Source organism: Phacochoerus africanus, chromosome 2, assembly GCF_016906955.1.
Source record: "Phacochoerus africanus isolate WHEZ1 chromosome 2, ROS_Pafr_v1, whole genome shotgun sequence".
Lineage (NCBI taxonomy): Eukaryota > Metazoa > Chordata > Mammalia > Artiodactyla > Suidae > Phacochoerus > Phacochoerus africanus.
The window spans coordinates 200236645-200253088 of record NC_062545.1 but is presented as its reverse complement, the minus strand read 5'-3'; positions in this window follow the sequence as shown (position 1 = coordinate 200253088).

Here is a 16444-nt window from a genome sequence, read left to right as displayed (position 1 = left end):
GTCCAAAAAAAGAAATAGTAAGTCAGTAAGATTCAAGTAAACAACTTAGAACATCCAGACCACTGATATACAGGAATCAGCAAAAAGCCAGGCTGAAGACTTGAGTCAGTCAAAGTCTGAGTCACTTATAGGCACATAGGATAACCTGCAAGGTGATTTTCCTACCTTTTTATTATAAAAGTTTTCGAGAATTCAGAGAAATATAAAGAATAGCACTATAGGCATTCCTATACATCCTACATAGACAATAACAGTAGTTAGAGGTTTCACCTATTTGCTTGATCTCTATTTGTACACACACACATACACAGCTATGATCGTTTTGTTTTTAGGTTCACAGCAAAATTGAACAGAAAGTACAGGGAGTCTCTTAACCTCTTTTAATCAAAAACATACCTACCTACACTTCTAAAAAATGCCATTATGTTTTGAAGAAACCAAGGTGTTACAGAATGCTTCAAAGGCTGGATTTGTCTGATATCCAGTGGTTTCATGTAGTATGTAACCCTATCCAACTTATTTTTTGTAAACAGAAAAAAAAAATAGCTCTAAAGGCTTGATTATATTCAAGTTAAACTTTTTTCATGATACAACTTTCTACATAGGAGACACTTTATAATTGCATCACATCAGGAGGCACATATGTCAGCTTGTCATATATTAGTGGTACTAAGTTGGATTACTTGTTTAAAGTGATAACCTGCAACTTTCCTTATTTTAGAAGTCTGATTTTCCCCTACATGGTTTACAGATAATCTCTGGGGTTATACTTTGGCACTGTGGTACTATCTCTTCATCCCCAAACTTTTTAACCCAGTGGTTTACCATGCACTAATGAGCCATGCTTGAAACAATGATGGGGATTACAAATTGGTAATTTAATAATTCGGCCATCTTTTTAACTTTTATTAGCTGTTGTTACTCTGTAAAGAAGAGACTTACCTGAGCAATAGTTTGTGATTTTTAGAGTATGACTAATTCCAGTGGTCTCTGGACTATGTGGGTGGTTGCTAGTTGTCTAGTTGCTAGTTGTCATCGCCCTGGGGTGATTTAGGGAGAATAGTGTCCTAAAACTGCAGGAGTCTGATAAAAGGAGGTTTTCACATGGAGTTGGTTGGTTTGCACAAGAATCTGAAAAATAATGGATATGTGCATATGTGTAACTGAATGTCATTGTTGTACAGCAGGAATTATCACAACATTGTAAATCAACTATACTTCAGTAATACTTTAAAAATGGGAAAAAAAGAACAACAATAAAAAATTGTTTGCTGTCACTAGGAATTAGCTATCCCTGAATGGGGCAACCCCTCCCTGAGTCTGCAAAGCCCCAAAATATCAAGACATCATAAAATACAGAAAATTAAAAACAAAAAACATGTTAATACAATTAGCAACATACTGTTGAAAAGGAACTATATGTGAATGAGTTAGATTTCCCGGTAAAGTCATTTAATATGGAATTCTATACTGTAATAACATAACCATAACTAATGCAAATTTGTTATAAAGCATATATCAGTTAAGATATATTAAACCTAATTTCATATCAGATGATCTGTCAAAGTTAGGCACTGGATTTAGTTTTTAATCAACATCAGAACATATGGTACATTTACACAGAAGTATATTAGGAAAATCTTGCCAATAACATAACTATAATTTTACTTTTAGGGAAACAAATATTAATTGCATAAAGCATCAGCCATTTTTCATAGTTTAATTTATTGTGCTGGATATTACCATAATAAATGTTCCTATAGATGTTCCTATACTTTCTTTACCATTTACCCCAAAACAATGTAGAGAATATTTGTTATTACACATTGACCCCCCCACTGCATTTATTAATTTTAGTGGCAGTCCTGTTATTGGCAGAGAATGACAGTTCTACATCTATCAGATGCCAGTGGCAAAGATATAAGATTTGCAAGATGTTAGGTGACTTCCATCTGGGTAGCACTGGAGCATCTGCCAACGCATATGATCAAGCAGAGGACACAGACACAAAGTGCTGAAAAGCAGCAGTCTGACTCTCATCTTATTGGATAAACAGAATATTTTTGGCTCCATCAACATATCAGTGGAACTAAAATAAATTTGTGACAATCAAATTAGTTTCTAAAAAAAGCTAGAAGTTTATTTTTAACACTCAATATATTAATATGGAAAAGACAAATAATAAGAAATCACTTCTCTGGTATTTAAATGCTACTGTTAACTACCTCTATGACAAACTTCAGAAACCTTCCTCTCTGAGTGACCATTTCTTTAGAAAGATGAGACACAGCTCATGGTCTTTGGGGTCAGGTTTCCTCTTTAAGTTTTCCTCATTCCAATTTTAGGGTTTGGAATGCTCTGTTTCTTCCATTAATATTTAATGACATATGCATTGCACACTGGCCCTGTCAAAAAGAGAGTTTAAAGAAGTTGTATAGATAAATCAGTATTCACCACTTCTATTGTTTGTTTATTAGGTTTATCATTGTTCATTGGTTAGACCTAAACTTGTTCAGCATCAAATAATTGTGCTTGCTTTCAGAGATGCATAAGAAGAAAACAATAAAATATAGTAAAATAAGGCAATTGAAAGAAAGAACATTTTTTAACATGGGAAAAGAGATAGCTATGTGGAATTTCCAATTTTAGCCAGTATTTGACCACAAACTGGGATGGTGTATTTTTGCAGCCAAAAGCTAGACAGTAACTGGCTTAATTGTGAGGTGCACAGCATTACTAATTGATAAATGGTAGACAGTGGCAAGTAAAACTATTGTTTGTTAATACTAAGATAATAGTGTATAATAATTATGTTAAAGAATATAAAGCTGAGGCTCTACACCCACCATTATTCATTTGAGTATTTGTAATTGATATTGAATACCTCATTAAAATCTTTTGAAAATGTTTTTTTTCAAATTTATTATATTATAAACCAATAATTAAAGTAAGTTGGGTTGGCACCCAACAGAATCTTTAATAATTATTGGGTAGTGAGTAAATAGTAATCCTTTGGGACTATATTTTTCTGTGGATTTTATTTGTTCAAGGAACATATTCCATTAAAATGGCATAATTAAGTTTAAAAATAGCCCAAGTAAAGAAACGAGCCAGGTTTATTGATGGCCTCTATAAACCTGAAGTTACCTCATGTCTCTCTTCTCATCATGGTTGCATAGATCCTCTGTGGTGGTAACATGATAGGAAGGAAAAATGGGATAGGTTTAGTCAGAGCATATGGGTTTCAATCCAGTCTTCACTTGATACCATTGTTGCATTTTAGGCAAATTCTTTTATTGTTTCACTTGGCCTTAGAAACTCCTGCACACCTGTTTTCTGTCTTATCATGGACAGAATTTGGGAAGCAGTGTAGTTTTAGCAAATGCATGGACTTTGTATCTAGCCCTGCTTTATATTTCTACCACTTTATAATTACATGGGCTTAACGACATAGTGCTTAATCTCTCTGAGCCTCCACTTCCTTATCCTAGAAATGGAGATAATGACCCCCTGCCTTTGAGACTATACACCGAATTAAATATGTTTGATGCGTGGCACATAGCGGTTACTCACTGAATGGAAATAGAAGTTGTTGATGATACTATATTTGTTATTACTGTTGCAGTCATATTTTTATTCCAGGTATTACTAGATTTCCCTTCTTAACCTTAGGTATATTAAATATCTCACAGAACATGACAGAAGAGAAAAACCTTGGAGATTATGCAGTTTAGTGGTGCCACCACTTCAGTCAATAGAAATGACAGTATGTAAAAGAAACACAACAGTGGTCTTTTAGTTGAAGCAAACAAGAAACCAGGATCCCCATCTGGTTAGTTTCCTTCTCATTTAATGCACAGAGAACCTTAAAACCATTCAGTAGGATTCTAGATATCTAAGAAATATATTTTGGAAAGCATTGTTATAGTGTAAAAGTTGTGTTGTATAGATGTTGAAATTGATTCAGAAATATAAAATGATTAGGGAGTTCCCGTCGTGGCTCAGTGGTTACCGAATCCGACTAGGAACCATGAGGTTGCGGGTTTGATCCCTGGCCTTGCTCAGTGGATTAAGGATCCAGCGTTGCCGTGAGCTGTGGTGTAGGTCACAGATGCGGCTTGGATCCCGCGTTACTGTGGCTCTGGCGAAGGCCAGTGGCTACAGCTCAGGTTAGACTCCTAGCCTGGGAACCTCCATATGCTGCGGGAAGCAGCCCTAGAAAAAAGGCAGAAAGACAAAAAAAAAAAAAAAGAAATAGTCAATGATTAATCCTAAATCCCACAATTAATATTAAAACTGATATAAGGTACAAATATTGCTAGCTCTTAGCCCAGGATAACCTCCTGTATTCCATAGTGTCTCTTCATCCTAGACTTTTGTATTCACATTCACCAGAAATATTTCACATGCTACCTCTTTATGGTAACTCAAATATGCATGTAGATTGGACCTTTTTATTTCTCTGACAAAAGAGCCAAAGTGAGTACAGAAAAGTTAAGATTTTAAAGAAGTATGGCATATAATTATTCTTTCTAGAAATATTACATTGAAAAAATAATATAACATACCATATAGTCTTAATAAAAACACATACACTAAAAGATATTTTGCCAAGTATACATGTCCCATTTTATTTATAGGAAATATGTAGAAGCATCATGTAATCAGAAAAATCTCACATAATATAAATGGGATTGATCTCATCACTATATTGCAATCCATATTCAAAGTCATCGCAAAAGAGAAACATGGTAAGGCAAGAAAAATGAAGTCTTCGAAGTTGCATAGACATGTTTTTAAATCCTATTTCTTTTACTTTTTGGTATCTGATGTACCCAAGTTACTCATTTCTTTGAGCTTTTATTTCCAGCTCTGTAAAATGGAGCAAAGAATACCTACTCATCAGTTGTAATTTAAGGATTAATTGATATTTTGCAATGTGGTTAAATAGCAGATGCACTAAATCATTAGTTAGTTTTATTCATTGACTTCTGAAAAGGATCGCATATTAGAAAATCCTGGGGAAAAAAGATAAGTTATACAGCTTACATGTGCACTGGTCAACTCATATAAACAATGTCCACTGATATTTCTTTCATATGTATAATTCAGATTTATTTTAGATTATTTTTCCTTTTTTAAACATTGATTTTTACTCAGTTTAGGCCCAGTTAGTTTACTCTCGGGTATTTTTGCTGACCTGTTTTTTTTTTTTTTTCCATGTCTTATAATGAATTAATTTATGATGATGTAAAAAGAAAATATGTTTAAGGCTTTACCTTTATATATTATGTGCATTTTATTATGATGATTTAAAATATACAGAAAAATCAGGATAGGACAAGCATCTTATATAACCTATAAAAGAGACTTTAAAATTGCTAAGATTTTGTCATATTTAATTAATAGATGTTTTACCTTCTTAATGATTTTTTCTTTGTGAAGTATTAAAAAGCAAATCCCCTCACATAACATAAAACCCCTATGCCATTCCAATAACTACTTTAGTTTTCATCTTTAAAAGCATTAATGTTTTGTGCACAGTCACTTTCAAAGACATTATCACACCTAAGAACATTAATATTTAGTATTTATTTTCTTTTTCTAGTTTCAAACATTTGGCCTTCAAAAGTAAATATCTGAGGTAAAAGTAAACATTTGCTCTACTCTGCAATTACCCGAATCATGTTGTAGGATCAAAGATTACTATACATTCATTTAAGTGAATGTAATTATTTGTAGCCCTGGAAGTATATAAAATTATCATGGTAGATTCAAGTACTAGTTCATAAAACACAAGATTTTTTTTTAAATAAATAAATGGCCACCGCAAAAAGCTGTTTTTTTCCTGTCCTTTCAAGCACGGTTGGCATCGTCTGCACTGTAGGTGTGAGCAATGTGTGTACATATGTGTATATGTACATATCACACAGCAGGTGTGACTGCTACTCTCCAGTGGCAAAGCAACAAGTACAATAAAAACTGGTTCCAAAAATATATAAATGGCCACCGTTTTAAAGTATGCATATAGCTTCCAATACATATTAAAATATTAGAATGCATAAATTATTTTAGAGATAATTTAGGGTATAATGCCTTTTTGATAATTCAATTTGGAGATAGAAATCTAAGTCACACCCTCACTTTATTTTATTGTACATATGACCAGTAGGGAAAAAAAAAAAAAATCAGTCAATGGCATATTTACCTAATAGTCCTGGTGGGAATTCTGACTTCTGAAAGAATCATTTTTGGCCACATGGCATATTTTTATGCATGAGTGCCTTTATTAAACCATGTAAAATTCTTATTACATGAACATACACCCTGTATTAAGTTAGCATTTCTAATGTTTTCTGTGATAGACAGGGTTACATCAGGAAAACCCAAGTTTTCTGTTTTATAAAGTGTTTTAGTAGGAAATTAAAGATAGAAGTATTGGGAATTCTAGGAGAGCAAAGGTCAGGGAAGCCAGTGCTAAGGATTTCAGCCTCAGAAGCAATGTGTGGCTCTCAAGAATGTGCCCCTCAGCAGCTGGAAACACAAGAACCCATAGGATCATTTTAGCAATTCATGTGGAAGCGATTTGAATACTATAAACTACCACTAAGGAAGAAACAGGCTGGGGAAGTAGTTAAATGTCATATGATCAAATATAAACAGACTAATGCAGAGTAACACTCAGAAAGTCTACGTTGAAATATAAGCATGACTCTATACTTTCTACTTAAGTTATCTGTGATGTGATGTATGAAGTCTTCTACCTGAGATCTACCTTTCATGGATACAACTACACCACTATGCTTCCTGAGGGGACCACCTTCTTCTGGAGGTCCTCTTTTCCAATTTCCTAGGGAATTGCCTGGAGAAGCATGTGGTCTCCACATCTCTCTCCTTTTACTTCTTCCTCTTTAGTTCCAGAGAAATTTCTTCCTATAGCTTTCTGTTACTCGTAAAGGTGTTTCTAATAAAAGGATTTCAGTAATTGTAAGATTTTATTAAGAAAAATGGTTTCTAGGAATTCCTGTCATGCTTAAGTGGAAACAAATCTGACTAGTATCCTTGAGGACACAGGTTCAATCCCTGGCTTCGCTCAGTGGGTTAATGAACTGGTGTTGCTGTGAGCTGTGGTGTAAGTTGCAGATGTGGCTCAGATCCTGCCTTGCTGTGGTTGTGGTGAAGGCCAGCAGCTACAGCTCCAATTCTACCCCTAGCCTGGGAATCTCCATATGCTGCAGGTGAGGCCCTAAAAAGAAAAAAAAAAAAAAAGAAAAAAGAAAAATGGTTTGTAGCAATTTCTTCTTTTGTTTCTCCCTGTAAATAACTGTATTAATTTAACACCTAAGGGTTAAAAAAAATTTTTTTTAAATGTTTGGCTACTCTCTTTGAATGGGGTCAGTAGAGGGAAAACACGTAATACAATACCTTTGTAAATTTTTCTACTATGTCTACTAGAGTAGAAATGATGAGATTGGGAGTTTGTGTAAAGGGATTGTATAGAAATGATAAAAATAAAGAGGGAAGAGATTAACATTACATTTCTATACTGTATATGTGGAAAAGCTACAACTCATTGTGGTCTTTTGTGTGAGAAAGATTCTGAGTGCTTCAGACCTAAGACACAAAATCTGTCTGCTTTTCATACAGTCACCAAATGCCCTTCATGCAAACTGGTGACTCTCAAATCTTTGATCTTGTTTCAGCTTCTGAGGGCACAGAGACAAGGCACTTCTTAAATAATGCAGCTAGTGCAATCTCCTAGACAAATGGCAAATTAATCAGTCTCTAAATCCTTGTTTTTTGAAGACTTGTGCATTTTTAAAGAAGACAGAGTAATTGTTTAGTGACTCGGTGCCATTGATTTTCATTATGGATGGTGTTGGCTGGGTCTGTGTCAGGTCATCAGGGAGAAATAGCCTTTGCATAGCTAAATAAAATGGGAAAAGACACTTCTTACTTCATATTCACGAAAAGAAACTCTAACTCTTGAAGTTTTGCATGACCTTCCTTTAAGAACAACTTTTGTCCATTGCACGGTTTTTAGGGAATGACAAGAATCTTTCAGCACAGTATCAACAGGATGTCTTGGCATCAGTGGTGCAAAAAATTCCCCACCTGGGACAATTTTTAAGAAAGATGAGTCTGAAAAAATATGAACAAGAGATTTAAAATATTCTATTGAAATCCAAAGTGAATAGAATAGAACAGTCAAATCAAATGAACACTACTTTCTTCAGCTGACACAGAGAGCAGAAGTTTTGTGTTTGCAGAATTTTCACTTAAGTTCAGTTTTCTGCTGTCTTATGAAGGTTTACCCTAAATTTCATCTACCGATGCAGAATTGGTTATAGTTGAAATGCCTTTTGTTAGTCTCAAGACAGCTATCCTTTCTTATATTTTCTATATGGGATTCTCACACATTTGACTTGGACATAAAATTGTTTTAAATTTATATCCAAATTTTTTTCATACTTCTTCATTTTGCTTAAAGTTGCTTAAACTTTGTTCACAGTTGATTCAGATTTTCCTTTTAAACATAACCAACTTATTTATTCATTCCCCAACCCCTAATTTATTTAGTTTATGTAGACTTCAGCATCACAGTTTCTGTAAATGAAGTGTTTTCAGAGGCTTCAATCTTTTTGAAATGAAATCTATAATTTTGTGCTTCACAGTGTCTGCTGCTACTGCTTTCTTTCTTTCTTTCTTTTTTTTTTAAGAACTCATACAGTCATCATATTGTGACAACTCATTGAATTACTCCAGAGAAAAATGTGGCTCTTAAAGGATTTTTAACTTGACTTTTTTTTTTTTGGATATATGCCACAGCAATTCCCTCTTTTAATGATAACTAAGTGATTTGGGTCAGTGAGCTGTTACATAGTTTAGGAGAAAGAGAGGAGCTGGAAAAAGGTGTTTGTGAGATTTGGCCCTTCTAATTTATGTGATAATTTTCTTCTAAATATAGTGATCAATAGCTATTAAATAAATGTATCTGTTAAAGACATTAAAACACTCTCAGATAATGACAAATAAATCTTATTAGATTGGATGTTACAGTAATTCAGAAAACTTGGTAAGCTGAGGGTCTGAAATGGTTTTTTATTCGTTGACTAAATATGCTTTATAGAGAGTTTAACCAAGACCTATTTAGAAAACATTTAACCATACTTAAAGCTTTTTGTGTTGTCCACATCATGAAAACAGTCCCAAGACGTAAAATAATGATTGTGTCATTTTCATCAGGTCACTGAAGATGAGGGTTCATATGATCTTGTGTATCCATTTGAATGTTGTTTTCCAGAGAGTAAACAGTGGTATTTCTACCTGAACTGTCTTATCTCTAATATGTTCTAAAAAATGCTAAGTTTTCATGACATCAGACTCCTGTTTTTTTAATTGATCAATTAGTATTTCAGGGAAGCTCTCAAGTATGGGATCTGAGGAAGTTATTTTCAGAGAAATGGGAAAATAGGTTCTTATTTCATTTATTTCCAAGTTATTTGTGCATTCACATTTTACCCCATGTTTAATATTCTAACTCCTTTTGTCACCTTAGTTGCAAATTTTTGTCTTCTATCAAATGAAAAATAATTCATCAGAGGTATTCCCAGAAGTCTCTGTAATAGTTGTGATATTAAAAATGTGACATGATTCCTGCCTTATTTATTCTTCATAAAAGACTCTAAAATGATTGCATTGCTTAAGAAAGAGAGAAAGAAATGAAGAGAGAGAAATAAAGCAATACAGAGGAAGTGAAAAAGAAGGAGGAAGATAAAGGAAAAATAATAGGACAAATGGAAATTTTAGGAAATCCACATATCACTTTTACTGTTTAGCTATATGCAAGCATAATTGGATGATTAATTAATAAATCAAAACTGAATTGACAACCTTAAAACCATATTGATAATAATGCAGTATTTTGCTATGTGGATTATTATCTCCAAGGTTCATTTGACTTTGAAATTCATCAATATGCCTTTCTTACACAAGTAATAGACAAGATGCAACAGAGTCTTTGCTCTATCCTATTGATGAATATGTCATATTTTATTGGGAATATATGAAAGAGAATATGTACTGAAAATATTAATATTCCCTATCACTTCACTTGCAAAGTAGATGTTTCTCTTTTCTAGAGATGTATCTATGTAGAAAACAGCAGTATAATGTAAATATTGGTAATTGGTGATATTAATTATTGTTTATTGGTGTAAAATTTATAATATATATAATATACTCTCTATATAATTCTATATACATATGTTATATATTTATAATTTTATATATATATATATATTTAGAGGCTGTGATTATATGAGAAAAATGGTGTTGAGTGGTGTATTAGGCAGAAACCAAATAATGTGTGTGTGCTTGTGTCTTTCTGTATTTAAGAGAAAATTTACTGATTTAGCTGTGTCAGAAATCAAGATGTATATTGAGGCCTAGTCATCAGAAATGAGGGCAAAAGAAGGTATCAAAGGGGAGGAGAAATTGTGATGCTAAGGTTTGGAAGGTGAGTTCAAGAACATGAAATATGATAGTAATTGCCTGGCTAAATTTTGGATGTTAGTAGTTTTTATAAGTTGTTATGACCTCAGGGCAAAAATAGATTTTTTTTAAGGGCCAGAAGCTGATTAGAAAAATAGGGTTTGAAGAACAAGAAAAATAAAAAGGCTATCTTATATCCGAAGGTCAAATAAAATGTATTAAAGCCCCAATAAATAGTATAATATAGTTTACTAAAGAAGATATCGCCAATTGACTGGAGTCAGACTCTTCTTGTCTTTCGATAAATATACTGTTTCTTACTAAATTTCAATTATATGTGCTACTTGCCAGTCTCTAGTTTTAGTCTATATGCTGAGGATAATTCCCATTAATCATCTCTTCATGTAATTCACTTACAAGTAAGTTATTGTGGTTTTTTAATATAACAAAAAACATTTGAGTTAGAAAAAAATAGGGTTTCAACTTCCTGAAATGTCATTTACTAGTTGTGTGAAAGTACCTGTTAGTTGAATTCTCTGAACATCACAGTCCTCTATTTACTTTGCAAAATTGTTGTATATGTTAGGGAGAATGTCAGTAAATTCAACTGCATTGTGTTCAGCTTGTAATCCATGTTTAATGACTGGTACATATTTTGGACATCTACTGTGTCTGACTCCTAGCAGTTACTCTATCCATCCTTCTATAAGTAGACTAGATTCACTGAATGTCCTAGTTTGGTTTCCCTCAACAGCAAAGATGGAGACAAGGAAGTAGTATTACCTGTTCCCCTCCTCATGGGTTTAACTCCCCTGAATTTCTGGAACAAGCAGATTTCTATGGATTTGGAGAATACCAAGGAGCAGAAATGCATAGAACAACCTATGGAAAAGCCTGTCAGAATATGTTGAAGGGTCCAGTACCACTGTGATGAAATCACAGGCAGTCTTCATGGATATATTACACAGCACAAAAAGAGTCTCTATAACAAATCATGATATTCTTGCTTAGAATTTCAAAAGCATAGAATAAATATTTGAAGGGGAAGGCATATTTCTGCTTTATATTTGTACTTCCTGGACCTAGCATAGTTCTAGAGTCTTAAAAAGAGTTTGTTGATTAATGCACTGTGTCCTATAGAACTGCCAGCAAGTGCTTGCTGATATTTTAGTGTAAAGGACAGTGTACTATTCCTCAGAATTCTTTCAGTTTTTAATTACTCTTGTAACATCCTCTTGGATTGCCTAAATTTAATTCTCTTTGTAGGTAATCAATGATACAAGCCCACAATATTATAGACTATAAAACATCTTTTGTGATTATATAACTTCTATTTTATAGTAGAGTTCTAATGGACTTATTTTTATGAGAACATGTAAATACAAAAAACTCTTTAACAGAAAGGTAGACAATTACAAAAATTCTCTCTTGAGAGCAAGAATTATTTGTACCACCTACAAGGTGGTACCTTTTCACTTAGATATGCCCTAATATAAGAAGCCCTCTCCAAAGGTGCATACATATGATACTTTTGTTTTAATGATGGCCTTAAACTTTTTTTTTTTTTCCTTTTTTTCACTAAGGCTACACTTGTAGCAAATTGAAGCTCTCAGGCTAGGGGTGGAAGCTACGCTGCAGCTGCAGGCCTTCATTACAGCCAAAGCAACACTGGACCCAAGCTTCTGCAATGCCAGATCCTTAATCCACTGAGCAAAGCCAGGGATGGAACCCACATCCTCATGGATACTACTCTGGGTTTTTAACCCACTGAGCCACAATGGGAACTCCTGAATTTAATTAGTTATTGTTTCTATACTCTTTTGAGAGGGAATATTAAGTCATCAAAACATTTTACTATGAGTTAATCTGGTTTTTCTTAAATACATTTTTATGTTTGGATTTCAGTGAGTTTTCATAAGGAATATATCTAACAGCAGCAGTTCTGTGGAGTACAACTATTTTCTCACAAACAAATTTCTTTCTTTTTTTTTTTTTTTTGTCTTTTTGCCATTTTCTTGGGCCGCTCTCGCAGCATATGGAGGTTCCCAGGCTAGGGGTTGAATCGGAGCCAGAGCCACAGCAACACTGGATCCGAGCCGCGTCTGCAACCTACACCACAGCTCACGGCAACGCCGGATCATTAACCCACTGAGCAAGGCCAGGGATCAAACCCGCAACCTCATGGTTCCTAGTCGGGTTCGTTAACCACTGCGCCACGACGGGAACTCCTCAAACAAATTTCTTGAAAGAGAATCATGGTCATTCCTACACAGTAGACCTTCCAACTATAGGAAGAGAAGTTACAGTCAGTTGTCAGCTACAGAAAAAGCGTAGTTATTAGAACACAAGCCAAGTGTATAGATAGCAGGGTTGAAGAATGATATTTTGAGAAATAGTGCCAGAAATACAGGACAACACTATCTCTTGCAAAAACATGGTACAATTTCAAAAACAAGAGACTGGGGAGATGATAACCTTCTGTCTGTTCCTCAGAACTATCTGTGTCAGAGTGCTATTGTTGCTGATTGTTGTTTCCTTTTGTTTCATTTAAGAATCAAGTTACCAGATAAATCACTAAGCCAGGAATGAATTTGAGATTAAGATCACTGAAGTTTTTTCATACCAAACAAAATTCCTCCCTGCAACCCCTAATAATAACTGTACCTGGTTTACAAAATACACTAGCTAAGATAAAACATGTTGAAAATTTTTTCAAAAATACATTTAGAATAATAAATATTGATGATACCAAGCTTCCTCATTATCCCCTTGTTTTAATATAATAGATAATTGCTTTATCTTTTTTCCTAAGTTTATCTTAATGCAAAAACAAAAATGCAGATACAAACACATTTTCATCTTGTAAAGAGTGTTTGGGGCATCTGAATGCTTCTTTGTAAACAAACACTGATTTGTAATAATCATTGTGGTGTGATTAATGCAAAAGGCTAATGACCTCATAGAAGATGCAGTTTTTTACTTGAAATTCTAATGGATGATACATAATCTGCCACTGAAACAACCTTCCTGTTTCTCTGTTTACTGGTTAGGCTACAGGGAGTACAAACACATTCTTGTGGTTCAACTGTGTCCAGTTAGGCGGTCAACAGGAAAGTATTTTCAACTCAGGTATGAAGAGAGAAGTTGCAATTTCTAACCACAGAACAGTCTTTTTACTAGGAGAGATGTATCTTAAAGTCAGTAGAGGTTTAAAAAGGCAAGAGAAGCTTTAGAGAATGTCCAGCTGCATCTCAAGGGAGAAGCTGAATAGGAAGGGAACCCAGTTATGTTGCATTGAGGAGGTACAGGCTTTTTCTGATACACTGTTAGCTTCCTGTCTTGTTAAATCAAATGACCTCAAAGCCTTTCAGTGTGGTTTCCTTTCTAAATTTCCTTGGACTCAAATGCCCTTCTTCTTCAACTTTATTTCCCAGGAAAAGAGTAAAATAAGTAAAGGTGAGCAAGTCTAGAAAGCATTGCAGTTTGTGTTACTATTTTAGTAGGAACAGCTTTTCTGCAAGACTATAATAAAAAGAACTATGATGTGTATTCTTCTGAGACTCCCTTCAGACACCTTCCACCTTTGCCCTAATGAAAGAAATCTTCTCCAAAGGCCTCTTCCCTGGCTATCCAGGGATCCTCCCTTTGGCTTCTCTCCAATTATTCTTGGAATTATTGTTTTGATTCTGCCTATACTGAATATTGCTTCTACCCCTCCTTTAAGGCTCTTATAATCTAGTTTGGACTTGCCCAAACATGGCTCACAATTCAAAAATAAGTACAGCTGGTATTTATTTAACCTGAAGTTTCTTCTATTAGAGCTGTGTCCTTGTTCTGAGAAAATTGTACAAAATCTTTAAAAAATATATTTAAAGTTTTTTTTTGAGCTATGTGTATGAAATTTGTGATGATCAACTTTAGTGAGAGAGTTTCAGGTTGTTAAATATGGAAAATATAATTCATTTCTTTCCACCTTTTTACATTACACTCCATGTGGAAATGACATCACCTTTATTTCTTTCTCATCTTAACCTGGACAAACCACTATCATGATATTTATTTAAATATTTATATATTTAAGTATTTCATTAGATTCATTATCAGTCCCTCAAATTTGAGGAGCCTATAGTCCCATCATCTAAATCAATGTGTGACAAACACTGGCTGTTCAATAGTGTTTGCTTAAAAGAACAAAATAAGAGGACAAAAATACCGTTGTACCTTTTAAGATGAGAAATAATTCATCTTTTATTTCTCTTATTAATATATTTTTTTCATGAGGCCTTTTTAAAAAAGTATTTGATTAATCATATTAGAGTCATTGTATCAGAGAGAACAAGATGCCTGAAAATTTTAACTGCATATTTCCTAACTTTTATCTAGGGACCCAAGTGCTTCACACTTTTTCGGAAATTTTAGAATATTGATAGTTTCCATTTCTTGGCATTTTCTTTTTTCTTGTATTGTTCTTTTTTGAATTTACTTATTATTATTATTTTTTTTATTAGTATTGACTTGCCTGCTGGGTTTTCTTCTTCTTTGTTTCTCTGTCCCTTTTACTTGGTTTCTACTTGTTTTTTGTATTTACACACACATATATTTTATGGGTTTGTTTTTTCATTTTTTAAAGTTTTATGAAAATATAGCTGATTTATAATGTTGTGATCATTTCTGCTGTGCAGTGAAGAAATTCAGTTACACACATAGAGATATTCATTCTTATTCAGATTATTTTCACATATAGGTTATCACCAAATACTGAGTAGAGTCCCTTGTGCTACATAGCAGGTCCCTCTTAGCTAGTCATTCCATATACTGCAGGGTACATAAGCCAATCCCAAACCCCCAACCTATCCCTTCGCATACCTGTTCCCTTTGGTAACTATAAGTTTGTTTTCAAAGTCTGTGAGTCTGTTTCTGTTCTGCAAATAATCATTTGTATACTTTGTTTTAGATTCCACACATAGGTGATATCATATGATGTTTGTCTTTCACTGTCTAACTTATTATGATCATCTCTAGGTCCATCCATGTTGCTGCAAATGACATTATTTCATTCTTTTTATGACTGAGTAATACTCCATTATATACATGTACCACATCTTCTCTTTTGTTCCTATGTCAGTGGATATCTAGGTTGCGTCTATTGTCTTGGCTATTGTAAATAACACTGCAAAGCATATTGGGGTGCATGTATCTTTTCAAATTGACTTTCTCTGGATATATGCCCAGAAGGGGGATGGCTGGATTATGTGATAGTTCTATAGTTTTTTAAGGAATCAACATACTGTACTCCATAGTACTTGTTTACATTCCCATAAACAGTATAGGAAGGTTCCCTTTTCTCAGTCCCCTCACTAGCATTTATTGTTAGTAGACTTTTTGATGATGGTCATTCCACTGGTGTGAGGTAATATGTCGCTATAGTTTTGATTTGCATTTCTCTAAAAATTCGTGATGTTGGGCATCATTACATGTGTTTTTTGGCCGTGTGTATATGTCTTCTTTGGAGAAATGTCCACTTAGGTCTTCTGCCTTTTGGGTTGTTTAGGGGTTTTTTGTTTGTCTGTTTGTTTGGTTTTTATATTGAGCTGCATTACCTGTTATATTTTGGGGATTGAATGCATCTCAGACATTATATTGGCAAATATTTTCTCATGTTCTCTGGCTTGTCTTTTCATTTTGTTTATGGTTTCCTTTCCTGGGAAAAAAACTGAAGTTTAGTTAGGTCCCATTTCTCCATTTTTGTTTTTATTTTCATTACTTTAGGAAGTGGATCCAAAAAGATACTGCAGCAATTTATGTAAAAGAGTGTTCTGCCTGTGTGTTCCTCTAGAAATTTTATACTATCTGGTCTTACATTTATCTATTTTCTAAAAAAATTAGAGTATAACTGATTTACAGCATTGTATCAGTGTCCATGATACAGCATAGTGACCCTGTTATACAG